The 18863-nt window shown below is 34.7% G+C and overlaps 1 protein-coding gene across 1 annotated transcript in view; it reads right to left on the bottom strand.

The window, feature by feature from the left end:
- NLGN4X (neuroligin 4 X-linked) overlaps positions 1-18580 on the bottom strand; it is a 277033-nt gene extending 258453 nt beyond the window's left edge. The window contains exons 1-2 of the mRNA XM_086880154.1: positions 17697-18580; positions 1736-1811 (exon numbers count right to left, since the gene is read on the bottom strand). The gene's annotated coding sequence lies outside the window, so the exon portion shown is untranslated. The remainder of the gene's footprint in view (positions 1-1735; positions 1812-17696) is intronic.
- Positions 18581-18863: the final 283 nt, after the last annotated feature.

Raw genomic sequence — 18863 nt, 5'->3', positions numbered from 1 at the left:
AAATTCATATTTTTTAGAAGTCAATGTAAAAAATTAGAATGAAATTATTGGTCTACCTATATGCAAATCTGTACACATTACCAACTATCTTAAGTATCTGGGTCAAGATACTGATCAATTTGGACTAAGCATGAGGTTCTCTCAGTTGGTCAGAGCTTGGTGCTAATAACACTGAAATTGTGGGTTCACTTCACAATATGGGCCATTCACTTAAGAGTTGGATTCAATGATTCTTGAGTCCCTTCCAACTCAGAATATTGTGTGATTCTGTAATTGCAAAATTTATATCAGTGATTAACTTTTTGATGTCTACCAAAAATTAGTTCACTACTAAAATGCCCTTGCTGAATGCAAGACTTGCTGTAAGAAATTATTTATTTCACACCTATTAAACTATCAGTTTAACTACAGTACCATTCTACAGACAATGTTCTCAGTAACTTATGTAGAATAGCCTATACAGAATTATATATGCAAAATGAATAGATTCTTAAGGAGCAGATTTCCTTCAGACATTATTTCTCAGACATTAGTATTTCTCTTAAAACTTATCTTTTTAAAAGTTACATGTTTAATTTTTTTATGGCATTGTAATACTTAATTATCTGTGAAGCAATGATATCTTTAATACAAATATGCTCTTCCCTTTTCCTTGTTGTAGCCCAATAGAATGGCAGCTGTATCTGATATTTGTAAGAAAAATTCTGTGAAAATGTGGTTACATCAAACATGATATATTCTTTTGAACCCACAAACATCGTGAGTGTTCATTTTATCATTGGTATAAGGAATTTCTAAATATCTGCATATCTGGTTTTGCCTGGGTCTTTTCAAGTTTGGCAAAAAAAGATGTTGTATATGGCAGTCAGGGAACCATAATTACCTTGGCCCCAGTCTTCAATTTTCTGACTAATTTGGGCCTTCCAATTTCTTTACTAATTTATGAATAGGAATTTACTCTTAGAAATATGACAAATTCATTAGAACCATCAAAAATTTTCTAATGAATATCCTGTGTTTCCTAATCTTAGACTCTTATCCCTCTGCCACTTAATCTAGGGCTCTGCTCTTTTTCTGCTTATTTTTATCTATGAGAACATTCAAGAGAAATTGTTCATTTTCATCTCCCTCCACAAGTTAGAAAATTCCTCTATGGATATCCACATTGCTGCTGTGTATCAGCAATACTCATTTACCTGTAAAACCCTGAAATTTGTTACTGTATTCAGAAATGTCCTTCTCGCTGATGTTTTCTAATGCCTTCCAAGGCAGCTAAAGTTGTTTATTTTCTTTAAAACACAGTACAATTGGCTTTTCAATTGTTCTTCTATTTGAAATCCTATTGGGTAAGTTAATCAGCTTCAATATCGAAGGCTTGTGCTTTTCATTTATATTCCTATTCTGCCTGAGTATTCAAGCTCTCACTTTTGATTTAAACGTAGTGAATAAGAGAGACAGTCAAAACTTGGTTAAAGCTTGCATGCTTAGTATTCTGTGTATGAAGCCTCCTTTTCATCTTTGGCCAAAACATCTTCTCCAGTCATGAGTTTCACCTAATCTGAATTAACTTCACCTAAAGTACAGAAATTTTTATATGGGTTCTTATAAGTTAGCTTTTTTCTTTTTAAATATGTCTTAGCACTGAATAATGCTTCAATACTTCTCGTGATTTAGGTAGGATGAATAAATACCCTTTTTTATTGGGCAATGAGTCTATGTCTATGCCATTAATTACCTGTCTGTAATTCTCTTGTCTTGCTTGCTGACAGATCAAAAAAGCCGGTTATTTCAGACATCACTCTGCTACTGTACTAAATTACAACATGAAAGTTAATGCCTTAGTGATTGATAATAGCAAAATAAAACTTAATATTTATTCTCTGTAAATTGCTAAAAATATAGTTTTTAATACACATTTCTATTGCAATGTAATAATTCAGGAAATGAAAGATGGAATTGTGAAACTTTGAAGCAGAAAAGACCTGCAGTTTATATTCTGTATCTGAAAAATCACAAACAATACTTAAGTTTAATTTAGAAAGGCCAAACAAAGATGTTTCTGTATAAGTCATCATTTGATGGTCTAGAGAAAAACCCAGGGGCAAGGAGACATTATTATTTTTCACTAAGAGGAGTCAACCTGAAAGACATGGTTTAGTCATCACTGTACATGTAGACAGTGGTTGACTCAAGATTATGTATTACCACTTAGAGGATTCAAAGCCACTGTTGCTTATCTCTCAAAATGTCAGCTCAGTTTTCCCCACCAGTCAAAAAAAAACAATTCAGTGTGAAAAATTATTGAGAAAGGAACTAAGAATAATTCAGGAAACAACTTTGTGATATTAACAGTCACTGGTAAGTACACACCTTGAATATTATGCATAGCTCTGGCTGCTCCATTTCAGAAAGAAAACCCTTTAACTAGAAAAGTGCAGAGAAATGATCAGAGATGAAGAGACATTCTGTGAAAGAAAATTATTTAGAATTTGGTAGCCAGTCTAAGTATTCTAGAAGTCAGATCTCCTACCTGAAGAGTACAAGAGTAGTATGAAATCTACATACTACAAGAATGAAAAGGAAATGTCAAGACAGCAAAGAAGCAAGCACTTTTCTTTCCCCTTATACATAGGATGAATGTGTTGTACAATGTATTGCTGACATACACCAAATACAACAAACAGCACATGTTAAAAGAGAATGTTTATTGCTGGACAGTGTGTTGAAACAAAATAATTTAGATGTAGCCTTCAACTTAAAAGTATTTGTACAGGTTTAAGACAAGTTCAGGAAAAAGCATCCAGGAATGAAAGTCCTCTCTAAAGAGGGCAGGTTTGGGCACTCCCTCTCCCATGAATCTCTCCCTCTCCTATGAAAGGAGTTTCTTGGTGAAAAGTGAAAAAAAATGTTAATTTAACAAGCAGAGTGTGCGTATGCACAGGAGGAAAACATGGACCTAGAGTTCTGCTTGGCTTCTCCCGAAGTCTGGAGCCAGGATTCAGTGTCCTAGGGCACCCTCGCCTGCTCCTGGAGATGGTCTGTTCTCACACCAGAGTTGAATTGAACAGTTCCAAAAGAAGCCACAGAAGTCAATGGAGAAATGCTGCATGCAGTCCCAGGAAAACTCCTTGCCTCAGCTAACAAAGAGAAGCAAGCAAAAAGCAAAGAATGCACTCTCCCCCACTGCACAGCATAGCTGAGAGAATGTGTGTGTTTGAACACAGACCGCTGACCCTGGTTTCTCCTCTCTCTCAGAGACCCAGCTTAAAGTTACAGGATGTGTTCCTGGGCATAAAGCAGACAATAGGGGATACAATATTATCATAAAATCACCCCAAGATAGGCTTTGAACTTCAGATTTCCAGAGTGTAAATAATATAATAGGATTACATTTTCCTTAACCCAACCACGAACATCTTAAACTCTTTGCACTCAGAATCATCCTACCAGGTGAGGTGGTCTTATTGTCAGACAATCAAGATGTTCTCAAATATTAATGCAAGAATGTTTAATTATTTTAACTTGTCCTGAATTTCTTCCATTTGTCCTGAACTTGGGTAGCTCAGACTAATTGGAGTTCATGCAGACCCTTTCCCTAGAAAAGAAACTTAAGACTAAGATAAGCCTGAACTGATGAGAAGTTCTTTAAAGCTCTCCTGTCTGCTTTTTTTTCATCTTCTTCTCCCCTTAAGAAATCATAAACCCAACTCCAAAAAAAAACAAAATATGAAGCAAGAATTTCTTCTTGAAGTAGATGTGTCTGTATCATCTAAAGGAATGTCTTCATTACATATAAAAGTAGGTAAATATCTTTCCAATTAATATCTCTAAGCCCTAACCAATCCTTCCTTGTGGTAGAAAAGTATAAGGTACTTTTGACCGGCAAATCATTCAATCATTGCAAACAAGCAGCTAATACACATGGAGCAAGGAGTATACGGAGCAATTAAAAATATTTAGACTGCAAAAAGTGTTAAGTTAAACAAAGGAGAGCAACATTTCATTCATACTAAGAAATTAAAATTTAAATGAAGGACACAAGTTGCATATCCCAAAGAATTGCAAAAAAAGAAAAAAAAGAACATCCCATAAGTACCAGGAAAGGCTCCTTAGAGTGCAGAACATGTATTACCTTCTGTGGAAAAAGAAGTGTAACATACAATTGATCACAAATAAGTTTTTTTCATTTGCTTTCATATTGCAAGCAAGAAAACAAAACTTTTGAAAAAGATTTTTTTGTCTCAAGCAAACATTTAGTTACTTTGGTAGCAACTATACAGAATAAAACATGATATTATTAACAATGACAAGGCCAGCATTAAGTTCTCATTAGGCTGCTACAGACTGCCATAGCACCAGAAACTTCATGAGAAGCAGTAGCAAACTGAGAAAATGACCTGCATTTGTACAAAAATAGTGTGACCATTCATTTGAGAGTACTTTGCTGACAAAAATGTCAGATAGTCATATGTAGACCAACCCATAAGAACTGAAAAACACGTGTCTATTCTCCAAGTTCTCTTCTAGAAATGATCTTGCGATCAAATGATGTGTTTGATCATACCACATTGAAAAATCTAAATAAATCTTTAAATATTGTGATTCTGAAAGACTCTGACAAAGTGTGTAAAGCAGAAGTAATCTGTACCCAGCCTTTTCAAATAAAGACTTCACTCCTATGATATCTCCAACAGAAGAGTTTGGACAGTGCTTAGGGACTGTCTGACAAAGGTGATGCTACCCATGTTTATATAATGATGCATCCATAGCATGCAAAAGTACTCATAAATCACATTCATAATTCTGGTGGTAAACTTCCTGATGACACCCATCATTGGGCTGATCAGAGCAGTTGTGATGACTATAGTCCAAAGACCTGAAACTGTCATAATATATAACAGATAAGTCCTCTTTCTTTTTTTCTTTTTTTTTCCACAAGGATAGAATGGCCTTGCTGCATGACTGGATCAGATTCATCCAAATGATTTATTTTTTAGATCAGCCTGAAAGGCTTGTCTCTTTAATAGAGAAGGAAAAATTTATCTGAGGGCTAAATTGTAGAAGAAAGTACTATCTTCCCTTCAGCTTTTATTCACTCACTCACTCACTCACTCACTCACTCACTCACTCACTCACTCACTCTTGCAGGATACCATGGAGGTCTGAGCTAGGAACCACCTAGCCAGAATCTGTTTCCTCAGAAAACCACCTTTAGGCCTAAAAAAACACACAAAGCACTTGAAATGTGAACCAGGTGTACTTGGGAGGTAGTGTTTGACTGAAACAAATAATGACACTATCCTTGAAGCACATTATATACATATTAGAAAGGGAGTATTTATACCACTTTTTGAGAAGAACCCTTCCTCAGATGTTTCCCTATAGCAACTATGAATTTAATAGAAGAGCTGGAAAGTACAACTTTTGTGTGTTGGAAGGTAAGTTGCTCTGAAACAAGATTAAATTACAGACACCATCAAATCTCTGTAGCTAGATGAAATTGGACAACATATCTTGTTTGGGTACCACTTAAAAAAAAAACAGGAATACATTATACAATTTGTATTCGTGATACCATATATATTTTATAATGGCTAAACTCTAGGGAACTCAATGTGAAGCACTTCTACATGGAAGGAAATTGACTTGAAGGGTAGTGCAGAAGGTGAAACATTTTAAAAGAATTATTGGTATGCATATGATATTTGCATTTCCTATTAACCTTCATTTGCACAAGCAGAAAACCTGCTTCAAAATGGTGAAGGGCTCAGTTCAATTTGCCTGTTTATAAAATTTAATTTAACCAAAAACCTGCAAGAGAGCAGAAGCTGAAACAAAGTCTATTGCTGATTGGTTTAATGTGAGGAACCTGAAATTGATGTTGACATTTTGCCTGCCTGGAGCAATCACTACACTGCATCTCTTAATTGGCTATGCAAGCCTCTCTCCTTCTCTCACACAGCAGTAAACTCATGCTTGCAGCTGCAGGAATCTCTTATTGTAAATACTTACATGGCCGAACCAATTCAGCTAACAAAAGACTCCCCTTCCTGGATAATCCAGTTAGCCTGTTAAATAACTGTGAGCTCTGCATAAATTCTCAGTAACTTTCTGCATTGTGTGAGAGCATGAAGTATGACATTATTAGCTTAATGTGCAGCTTCGAAAATGTATAAGGCATTATGGTACAGTCACACTATTATCTACTAGATTGAGCCAGGTTTATTAATAGTGACAACCATTACAACAATAAAAGGCATGCAAAACCAAATTCAGTTATCAGAACCTTATGGGAGGTTTGCAATCATATTAGATTATTTTCTTTCTAAAAGGCTTACATTTAGAATTTTCCATTAAAATGACAACTTTTATTGGTTTCACTCTTTCTGTTAGAACCTACAGAAGTTCAGCAAATATATTTTGTTTTATGTAGACTGCCTTTGTCTGATGAGAACATCTACAGTTTGCCAAATAAAACTGGAGGCTGATTTAAAAATTTTGTTATAAATAATTTTTTTTCTTAAAACTTTAAAATAAATTCCTTCCTGCCTGCAAATTCAAACACAAATCACTGTCTCTTGCTGTAGAGACTGTCAATATGGGTGCAAAAAATATCCCACAGGGAATATGTAAAAATTATTAGGTTTGGAAGTGTTCCTAGTGGAAGCTCAGACTTTTTTTCCTCGTATTGTCAATACAGTTCTGTGCTTCCCCTACAAAAACAATGAGAAAAAATCCAACCAAACAAAAATCCAAGTAGCTCCTTCCAATCCAGGTTTTCCCTGCAAAATGAAACTAAATAGCCTTGTAATAGCTGCACTAGTAGTTCACAGACAACAGAATGAATGTTTGTGTAGATGACCACTTAGATCAGGTATAAATCATTTAAAGACAGATTTTTAGTCTAATCCTAAAATGCAGGTTTTTTCCCCAGAAACACATGGATTGCTTGTCATAAATTATTACTTGAAATATTTCATTTGTGAAAGAGACTAAGTTTAGAAAGTTACATCAGGCAGTAAGGTCTAAAGAATTTTAAGTTGTCATAGCAACTTTTTTTTTTGTTCACAATAGAAACTTTTACCATAAATGTTTGGGCTTTACCACTTTAAAATGAGGTTACTTAGTAAATTAAGAGATTAACTTCCTGCATAAACTCCACAAAGGGAAAATTAAGTTTTCTTTGTTACTGTCTGTAGCTTTTCTTGGCAGAATTTTCTGTTCAGAGCTCTTCAGAAATTTACATTGCTTTGCAACCTCTTAGAACTAGAATTTGGAGATTTTCATCAGATCTGCTTTGCTGTCAGTTATCACAAAACTTATTCAAGGTGTGGAAGGGGAAAACCAAAGTTCTTATTAGGAGTATTGCCAGTATGAAATCAAAATAGAATTTCAATATTCTAAACTATAGCTACATTATAGATCCATAGAAATAATCATAAACAAATCAGCCAGTAGTCACATAGAGTGAGCTGATTTTGACTGTGTCTACTGAAAGCCTCAACAAATGTTGAAAACCTGAAAGGAAACAGGAATACTGGCAAAACATGTAACATTTACAGGCGTTGCTGGAGTGATAACTAAAATAGTCAGGTTATTTCCTTTGGCCAAGACACATTCAGGCATGTATGCCAGTGCAGTTAAATGAAAAGGCATACACCTGGGAACTATAAACGCAGATCTCACCTCCATAAAGTCGAACTGCATTTCAGGTATCAGTAGGGAAGGCATGGTGATTCTGGTGAAAGAAGAATGAGACCATAATAAAACACTTTCATTTAATCTGTAATTAGATTTTGAAATTACTGCTCAGACAATGAAAAGAAGACACTAAAAAGGGCTATGTAGAAGCTTTGTTGTGTATGAGGGCAATTCACAATTTACTAAAGCTAGACCCAGGTGTCAAAATAGATTTTTGTTAGGAAGCTGTAGTTTTCCTATGTGGTACACCAATAAACTATTATAACTACCTTCAGTATCTGACACATCTCTGTTGGTTGAGATAGGCTGCACATCTAAAAATGTGAATTTGAATTTGAAATGTGGGTTTTGGTTCACCAGATGTCATGGGCTTAAAACAGTAAACCCTTGGTAAAACATTGCTAACAAACTAGAGATTACTCAAAAGTAAAATAATGTTCACCTAAATATTTTTTAATGTAATAATCTATTAAAGATGGATATAAAGCTAGTGATTCAAATTATGTTGTTTAGCTAGTAAGGGATAATTTAAGATAAGCATGGCTGTTTGGATTGTTCTCCCACACTTGTTCTCTGGCAAGCTCAATCTCTTCTGTAGTCTCTCAGGAAAATCTTAGGAAGATATCATCCTACAAGCATGACTGAAAGAAAGCCTCTGTTCTTTCAGTCCTTTTGACATCTGTGACATCTGTTTCACACCCTTTCATTAAGTAAGCTGTGAACACTATTGACCTAAATGTGAGCTATATACCCTTGTCTTGCTTGGGCCATCTTAATAAAACAGAGTTCAATTATTCTGACAATAATTTTTTTTTTCTTTTTACTACAATCATTTCAGCTAAAGCACCTAATTTAGAGTATATATATACATATATTTATAAATATATAGATTTTTATAAATATATAGATTTTTATATATATATAAATAATAGTATTTTTATATATATGGGGGAAAAAAATCTGAGTATTTTGTTGTCTCTTGTTGTGGTCAAGATTTTTTTGTCCAAGCTAGCATTTCACTACTAGGATGGAAGAATAAAATAATTAAAATGTATACAAATTGCTTTATTCCTGTAGGTTGCATCAAATTTTGGTGTTCTTGGAAGAAAATACTGATTTATGATTAATTCAAATTTCTTTTGATTTCCTAGATTATTCTCCATTTATGACTTAATGTAGTCTCTGTTTCCTGTAAAAATAACTGTCACCATTTTATGTAAGTGATACAGAATGGGAGATAAAACAGAAGAATCAGAGGTCAGAAGTGGAAGAAGAAAGGCAGGCAGCTGGTGTGGAGAGAAATGATTACTAGGGTTTCTCATTCAGAAAGATACATGAAAATTAATGTCAGATGTGAATGCCTACTGTATGAAGATTTTGAAGCCATGTGCAGTTGGGGTGCACAGAAAAAGAAACCCATTTGAAAGTGAAAAGTTCACCACACCTAATGGTTTGTTCCCCCTCCACCCCAAGGCTTAAGCCTTAGGACTGCCCTTTATGTAGCTCAACGAAGCAAAGCATTGCTCATGAGAGATATGTAAAGATCTTGACATTGTATTACACTGTCAGTTTCAAACCCAAGCCAACTCTTGTCAAGCCAAAAGGTGTCTAGGATAAATTGTCCCGAGAATATTTGAGATATTAAAGAAATTCACAATTTCCTTGTGTTCTTTTGATAATAATAGCAGTAATGAAAAACAATAATCCTCACACATAGCATTTATTGTGAATAGTCAGTCTAAACAGAAATATATTTCCTCTAAGTGTGAGATTTTAGATATTTTAGGCTTTATATTCATTAAAATGCTTCTCATTGACCATATTCAAAAGCAAAATTGGTCAGGTTTTAATCCTCACAAATACCTCTATGCTGGGCAGATTGTGGCAGGGACTACCCCATGACTATTCTGATAAATTTGTATTAAAAACATTTAAATAGTCTGAAACTTTTAATTGCAAACACAGGAGAAAATAAAATAATCTTTGAATATCAGACACCAAGTGAATTTCATTTTGAATTTTCATGGAGAGGTAGTATAATAAAGCCATCAATATTTCATCAACACTAAAGAACTTTCAGGCATGTTGTCAAAAGAAGGATCATTTCTAAAGTAGAAAAGTTATTTTTTAAAAAAATAATTAGTATTACTTAACTCATTTGGATGCATTAACAGCAAAATAATTCTTCCTGATTATTTTTTAAAGCTGTAATAATAAAGCATGATAATAAATAGTAACAAACAACAATACTAACAGAGCAAGAATAACAGTGAAAGATAACTCTTATCTTTCACTTTAAAAGCTTTTTGTTCACCACAGTGCAACTGAGAAATCTATAAAAATTTTAATGGGTTGGATGTGGAAGAGAAGACCAATATCAACATAAAAGGCTGAGAGACTTTTCAATTCTACTATCATTTCAGTTTCTCAATGTAAGCCATCCAAATACAATGACTTTACAAATTTGACCCAGAAGTACTGTAAATAAATGAGTTCCTTGTAAAACAAGACAGTATTTTCAAGCTTTTCATAAACTCAGAAAAACATCTCTGTTTCTTCTGTGATATCTTCAGACAAAAGTCTGTTTTTTTTAAAATACACTATACTAACTTGCCAGAATATTGAAAAGCATGTCTTTAATTTTAAATGTAACTGAATGCCTGAATGATGTTCTTTTGATTTCAAATTTGTTTGGAAGTTGTTCTTGAAAGTGAAATCATGGAGGAAATATGAGACAGAGATGTGAACACAGCACATCAAATTGACAGATTTCTATACATATTCTGCTTCTACAATTCTTGTTTCATCACAAGAACAGAGGCTTCATGGTAATCTTTATTGTAAATGCGTAACTCCTGACTTTGCTATTCAAGTCCATGGTAGTCAAAAAAGAAAAAAAAAATGTTGAATATAGATTGCCAGTTCACTTAGTAAACTGACAGAACATTTAGCAAATTACATGACCTAAATGAAACTCATGTTTGAATTACATGGCACAATAATTTGCCTGTGTCAGTCTACTGACTGGCATTTCTTTATGAAAATGACAAGTCGAAGTTTGCAGTTGTATCTTCATCTAAAAGTAAGAAGCCATTTTCTTATCTTTATAGTTGCAAAAGACATTCTGAACAAATATGAATCAGGAATAACCAGAGAATGATGTCTGTCAGTTTTAACCTGATATAATAAACCCTAGTTATTAAAATGCTATCTCTTCCAATACCTCAGTGATTCTTTGATACGCAGTATTAGTGTATATGAAAACTTAAGTGTTTCAAAACTCAGATTCCCTTCATACAAACCAATATTTCAGTGCTGTACCATCCTCTTGACTTTTTAGCTAAAGTAAGGTTTTATAAAAAAGCTGAGGCTGTTGATCATGTACATAGGACACAAAGTAACCTTGACACTCATCTGACTCTGCAGTGAAATTGTTAATGACATGACACCAAAAGTTAATATTATAATGAAAATATATTATTATTATTATAATAATGAAAAAATATTTATTGACTGCGTAACGTCCTAAATAACTTCAGAATCAAACGACTTCCACATACTTCCGTATGTGAAAACACATATGAAACATTATCCAAGAACGCAGAGAGGAGACAGAAGGATTGAATCGTTGAGCAATTACATGCTTTTGGAGCAGCTCAGCTTTGTGGCAAATCACAATAGGCTGAAAAGTCCTGATTAGAAAATTACTATCCTTCCTGTGGGAATTAAAGAGAGGCAGGCTTGCATAGAATGATTCAAGTTTCAGGGAGACTTAGCCCCCACTGAATGATCTTGTCTCTTGCCTTACAAAGCAAGACTACCACATAGAGCTCCTGAATTAAGTGACTAAGCTTAGATGGAAGGAATTGAGACCTCCCCTTTACTCTTGACTTTCAATAGATTTTTATTATTTCTGTCCTCTTTTCCATCAGGTATTTGTTTAGCTAGCAGAAATTAGAGTTATTTTGACATGAATACACAGTTAAATGAAAGTAATTCTCCAGCTCTTCACCTATGAGAAAAAGCTGAAAAATTTAGTGCTTCTTCAAAATTGTTATTAAAGTCAAAATAATGTTCATGACTGCAGAAAATCTCAGACTGCTGTAGTAGTATAACCTTTTCCCCTTAACAAACAGTAAAACCAAATTAAGGGCTTCAAATTCAAGACTTAATTATTGCACCTTGCTCAGCAATTAAAAGAGAATTGCAAAATAGATACTATGGCATATGTCATAATTAAACAAGCACTTTACAATAGTATTTTTGCTCCTTTTTATTTTTTTATAATTATGCTGATCAAAGCAATAGTGGGAAGTGAAAATTGTCTTTAAATAGAGGTGCCTAACCTTCAGTACAGAACTTGCAGCTTCTTAAATCAAATCAAATCTTTATGTGACTAGAAAATTAATTATAGCACTATGTTTTTATGGATATGAAATGTAGAAGTGGTGATGTGGTGCATAATAAGACAATCCTAAGACTTTAACTCATATACAGGCATCTATTGCATCACAGATGGAAAATATGCCTGTGGAGACAAGTATGTTGACAACCATATTCTGCTTTAAAAGCTTTGAAATTAGAGCTACAAACAAGTAACTTTAATGGCTCTGGGAAAGTATTGTGATCACCCCAGACAAGACAAAATGAATGCATTATGGCAAAATTAAACTTCTTTTCACATTGCAAGGTAAGTGTTATATATGTGCTGTTCATCTATTTATTTGAAGACAATTCTCTTATGCTGTTTTAAGAAGAGAGTGGTTATATTTAATGACCACTTTGGTTCCAGTTTGAGGTTGTTATTCCAGTATCATACTCCTTCCACTAAGACCTGCAGCTAACTTCTGGAAATTCTCAGGAAGAGTCTTGAGTTTTATACATTGAACACTGCCAGAGAACAAGACTCAAGACAATTTTCTGATTTTATCACCACATCTTCAAGTAATTTAACAACTGAATCTTATTTTTTCATTTAAAAATGCATAGTAAATATAATTTTGCAAGATCACTATGCTTTCATACTGACAGTGAAGACATACATATTAAATACAATTCAGTATCTCTTAGGCAACATCACAGTGATTTGATTCCACACAGGGTACCCTACACCATAGATCAGAGGCAGTAGTACCAGCCATATAGGTCAGAGGGAAACTGTACCACCCACTTTGTACAGGTTTATGATGATACATGTTCTGTGTAGACATAAATATCCCCAGAGCACTGAAATGCAGCTTATGGTAGAAATGAACAGGAATAGCATTTCTAAAGTAAGGTACATCTAACTTATGCAGGTGCACAAAATCACTAAGTGCTCAATATTTAGAGGAGAAAGTAAAGAATATCCTGCTTAACTTGGAAATACCATTATTATTCATAACAGAATACAATGATGCATAAAACTAAACTTTAATCAGCAGCACACACTTTAGTGTGTGGCAAATGACCCTGCATGGAAAAAGTGAACCATCCCCTGAATTTAAAACAAAGCTTGCTTTTATCTTGTTCAATTTCAGACCCACTAACGATCACTAAAATCCTAGGTAACTAATGGTCTGAAACAATTTAAGTGCTAATCAGACACCAGCTAAAAGAAAAGCTTATTGAAAACTGTGTTGGTGATGTCTAATCTGTGTTCATTTGTGATCAAAATCATGGCATTGCTGTATTGTCATTGAAAAATTAGAAAATCCTCATGTGCAACATTAAAGCATCATTTGTATTGTTTTGAGGGCTAGATCAAGTAAAGGGGAAAACCAAAAAAGGAAAAAAAGCTAAGGAAACCTAAGAAGGCATAGGAGGAAGTCAGAAACTTGGATGTGCCCCTACAGATTTTAGAATAGGACTATAAAGATCATTTAACTGGAAGGTAAAATGTCAACCTGGGTAATGTCAACCTGAGCTGTTAATGACAGATTTTCAAATACTGATTAACCCCAATAATATATTTTTTGGAAACAGCAGTTTGACAAACTTCTGAGCATGTTCCCCTGGCACAGCATGTATCAAGCACCTGTGATGTACCCATGGGCTCAACAGGAAGATTCTGCCAATGTGACTGTTATTGTTTGGTCATTATCAATTGTTTGGTATTTCAACACAGGGGAATGCATCTGGAAACACTCCAAAAATCTACAATTTACACAAAAATCATTGCATGTATTTTTTTTTTTTTTCAGAATGTTATTCTAGTGACAATCACAATATTTAACTACAATGACCTGCCTCAAATATTTATGTAATTTTTCAAAAAATTGGAAACTTGTTAAGTGTGACAAGAGAATAGTAAGTATTAGATATTGTTTGCCCTTTCCTCAAGGGAGTGAATGACATCTGCCTTTCCAGACTGATCTGTTGAATGAAAGCATTCTTAAAGTGGATTTCACTACAAATTGAGACTAATTTGCAACTTTCTAACAAACACCTTCTTATTCAGTCACTTCAAATAATTTAAAATATTCATCTTTCTCTGAAGTTTTTTGCAACCTGACCTCAGGAACTTTATGTAAAGCTGAATGAAGACAAGCTGAAAGTCCCTCAGTGACTTTCAGACAAAAGGAGCACAAGAAACCATTTAACAAAAGACTCTGTTTAATTTTTCTCAGATCATGTTCTTCTTGATATTTTCTTTGGAAACAAAAACCACTACCTCTCTTCAGTCCTTGATTCAGACCACTTACTGCTAAGCAAAGCATACACACACATTTCTTTAAGTGCTTTTGTTGCAGCTTTTATTTCTACTGAAGGATAAAGGATGATGATGATGATTTATTATTATTATTATTATTATTACTCTGGGATCTCTATTGGAAATGCTGTTCAATCTGCCCGTATACTCATATCACTAATTTCACTTCTGTTCTACTTCAGAGCTACACAGAAGAAATGAAGAATTGTCCTTCCCCAAAACACTGTAAGTAGTAGACTTCAGATCACAGAGTAAAAGAAAAAAAAATACTAGCAAGCACCAAAATACTAACCAAAAAATAATTGGGCCTGGCACAATTTCTTTATTACTATTTTATATTCTCAAAGCAAACCAAATCCAGCACCCAAATATGTTTCAGAAAAAAATGCTCTGACATCCACGGCCAAATTTCATATTAAGAAGTATGATCAGGGGACTAAAACTTTTTGATGCCACCTGGCTGTCCTTGTACATTACTAGAAATTTGAGAATTCCTTTTGGTACATTTAGCCAAAGCAGTGGTTGCACATGGCAGCAAATAGAAAATGGCAAAGCTGCAAATGCAGTGACATTCAAGACCAGCTTAGCCCCAGTATGGTGAGGCACTGAGACAGTCTAGCTTGAAATGACGCAGATTCTGATAACCGTGCAAGAGAAGTGAACAAAGAAGCCTAATCCTTAGCTACTCTTCAGAGCAGAAGACAGTAAACAGCAATTCCTCTGAAAAGTATTAAAAATATTGTTTCTGTGAAAAACATTTAGATGTGACAGTAATGCAAGATGCTAGACGAGAACAGGGAAAACTCAACATGAACTCTGATTTTGAGAGGCACGCACCCCATGGTGACCCTTTTGTGTTGTTTTGTTTTATAAAGCAGAACATAACTACAACTCTTGGATGGCTAACAAGGGGTATGTCCAGATATCTGGGAAAGCAAATTAAGTACAAATTCAGTGGATGGATGGAAGAAAATAGAACTAGGTCCTCTTGTTCACAATTAATATGTCTAATATGAAGTATGATCTTTGACTGCAGAGACAGGTAACTTTTCCATAACCAATGGCTCTCCTTCCATTAGTTATTTAAGAGTATAAATGCGAGTAAACCAGGGCTGCCTAAATCAAGAGCGAATATAATCTTATTTTTAAAATATGTTTCAAGAAACCTTTCAATAAATAATGACTATTTATATGCCTAGTGAAAATATACTTTAATCTGAAAGTCTAGCACTAAAGAGTCCAACACCTAGAAGGCAAAATTTCCATTCAAGTAGAAAAAAAAATATTTCTGTTACTAAATCTAAAACATGACTAGTTTCTTGAGCTATATTAAATGGCAAAAAACAGGATCTGAAGTTAGAAATCTTTGTAATTTTCTTTGACAGACTCCCTATACATGCAAACAAACCTTATACCAAATTACTTATTTCATATTTTTTGTCATGTATTTTGTTAGGTTTTATTTTTTAATAAAATTTTCTGAAGAGTTAGCACTTCTTTACAAATAAAGCAGCTAATTCATATTCAGATAAAATTTGCTTGCTAAAACCACTTTGTTGGCTATGATATTTAAACATAAAATCACAGAATTATTTAGACTGAAAACGACCTCCAAGGTTATCGAGTCCAAATTTTGACCGACCATCATCTCATCAACTAGGCACTAAGTACCACATCCAGTTTTTTGTTGAACATCTCCAGGGATGGTGGCTCCACCTTCCTGGGCAGTCCACCCCAATGCTTGCCAACCCTTTCTGTGAAGAAATTCTTCTCTATGTCCAGCCTGAACCTCCTCTGGTGCAGTTTCACACCACTTCTTATCCTGTCACTGGTTGCCTGGGAGAAGAGGCCGGCCACCACCTGGCTATAACATCTTTCATGTAGCTGTTAATAAGAATAAAGTTGTCCCTGAGCCTCCTCTTGTCCTGGGAAAACAGCCACAGCTCCCTGGGATATACTCTCTAGACTCTTCACCAGCTCTGTTGCCTTCCATGAACTCATTCCTGTACTTCAATGACTTTCTTGAAGTGAGTGGCCCAGAACAAACAAATTGCTGAGATGCATCCCCACCACTGTCCCGTACAGAAGGCACTTCCCTGGTCCTATTATGGATTCTTTCTGAAAGGCTTTTGTTTTGTCATATGTGTTTTTATATAATAACTACATTTTTGGTCAGTTACTAGATGACAAATTGCTTCCAGTGATTTCTTATAAAAGGGAATTCATTGGGTAATAAAGCTACGATTCTCTGTTCACATCAGTCTCTTAGTACAGTGTCAGAAATTAAAAAAAATTGTAGTCACTGAAAATGTCTGTTATTTATCCTTTCAGATAAACTTACACATGCCAGTAAGAGACACCAAGGACAATAAAAGACAACACCTGGTAATGCCCTGAGCATCTTAAACTCCATTCCAACATGAAGCACATCAAGTCAAAAATATTAGTGTAAAAACATCTCAATTATTCCAAATTACTGCAAACACAAAAAAAAATAATGTACAAATTTTTTACACAGACCAAGTAATGAATTATAGATTGTCTGTTCTGTTGCATCATGTGATAAATTATCTGGGCAATTGCAGGAGAGCAAATAATCATTTTTATTTTACTGTGGATATTGTGAAGACAGAACAATATTTTCTGAATTTCATGTTAACCCTGTTAACTATAAGCAAGGACAGAGTGTCAGTTCAAAACACTGGCATTTCCTACACTTTTATACTCATTAATATTTTTCCAGATATTCACAATGGAATTTTATCATTGCCTTGAAAAGTCAATAGACAGTTTACCTTTCAGCTATAAAATAATGAGAAACTATAGAAAAAATTTAATATGTTAATGGCTTTGGGCATACGTGGCTACAGATCTGTAACAAATAGAAAACTGATCCTGAAATTTCTCCTCACAAAGCTGAGTTTTATTACACAAATTTTATATCTTATTCAATACCACAAGTTTTGTCAGTCATAACTATATGGGATAAAACATTATTCTCAGAAAATAATGTTTGGAATAGAAAAGCATCCTATCGGCAGACTTCTTTATAATCTATTGGTACTTTCAAAAATATATTTTATACTTTTTCTAGTAGTCCAGTAGTGAAGCAACTTATGTATATATTCAGTAAATTCAAAAAGTCACTAAATTCTTTATATACCTTACACAAAAGTGACATATAGACATGTTTTGATCATACATACAGGAGTTTGCCTCAAAAAAAGTAATTCTAGAAAAGGAATTATTATCCGGACAAGGGTGCAGAATTAGTAATTCAGAAAATCATGGGAGGAAGAAGTACCTGTAATATTTGACCCTTTGTTCTTGTCTAACTCTGTCCAGATGCTGAACATCACATACTGTAGGAAGAAGATTGCTGCATGATTTTCCTTGATGGACGGGTGAACCTTAAACTTTCCTGAACTGTCTAAATCTTAAAGGGACCCTGTTTCCGTGTTCATTTTAACTGTACAGTTCTGAAGGACTTTTCCTACAGTCATGTAGGCTTCTCCAGTCCTGTTAGTAATGGGTTTTCTCCTGTTTAAAGAGATTTTCATCCAAGTTCAGCCTTTCTTGAAGCATTTAAATAATTCTAGAAAGTTCATACTTGATAAAACATTTCAAACTCTTTCTATTCATGTTTTATTGAATTTGAAATAAAAGTTATCCTGGTTTAGGGCAAATTTGGGAGAGAATCTCTGAATAGGGTCCCTCCAGAAAGCAAATTCAAGAGGCCCCTCCCCCTGGTCTGGGAAAAAGATTTCCTGGGAGAAAAGTGGAAAAGACTGTTTAACAGGAAGTGAATAATATTAAATAATAAAACCTCCTGCTGTTTGATGAGATGTCAAATCCAGGAAGAAAATTCCTTTTCATGTGGTGTAGCTCGGCTCGCTCAGGTTCTTATCAGTCCCTCTGGTGTTGGACAGTGCCGAGGCCCAGGCCCCGGTGGGCCCCAGGCGGGAGCTCCCGGGGTTTGGCTGGGTGTTCAGTCCAGAGCAGGTCTGAACAGATCCAGGAAAAAGGGAAACAAACAGTCTGGGGAAGTTCTCTGCCTCAGCGAGATAAAAACTAACTAAAAGCAAAAGAGGAGCTCTGTCCTGCAGTCTGTCCGTACTGCAGACAGCACAGTCCAGGAGCGGGATGAGGGGGAGTCAGGGCTCTTTCTCAACACAAACTGCGGCTCCTTCTTCCTCCACCTTGGCTCTCAGAGACATCTTAAACCTGCAGAATTTAATATGTAATATAAACAAGGAAACTGGGAATACAAGCATCATAAAGTCACCCCAGGAGAGAAGTGTAGTTGGATACTAGTTCCCATATGTTGACAGAACTTGCTACCTAGATTTTATATTGTATATATTTTGTTCTTTGTTCAGCATTTCATTACCAGGCTGCTGAGTGCTAAAAGTGAAACCTGGACAATTATGATACTTCAGCAAGAAAAGTATGAACATGAAGTAACATAATT

Source organism: Cyanistes caeruleus, chromosome 3 (assembly GCF_971803275.1).
Source record: "Cyanistes caeruleus chromosome 3, bCyaCae1.hap1.1, whole genome shotgun sequence".
Classification (NCBI taxonomy): Eukaryota; Metazoa; Chordata; class Aves; order Passeriformes; family Paridae; genus Cyanistes; species Cyanistes caeruleus.
Note: the sequence above shows the minus strand (reverse complement) of the source record. Positions and strands in the feature narration are given on the sequence as shown.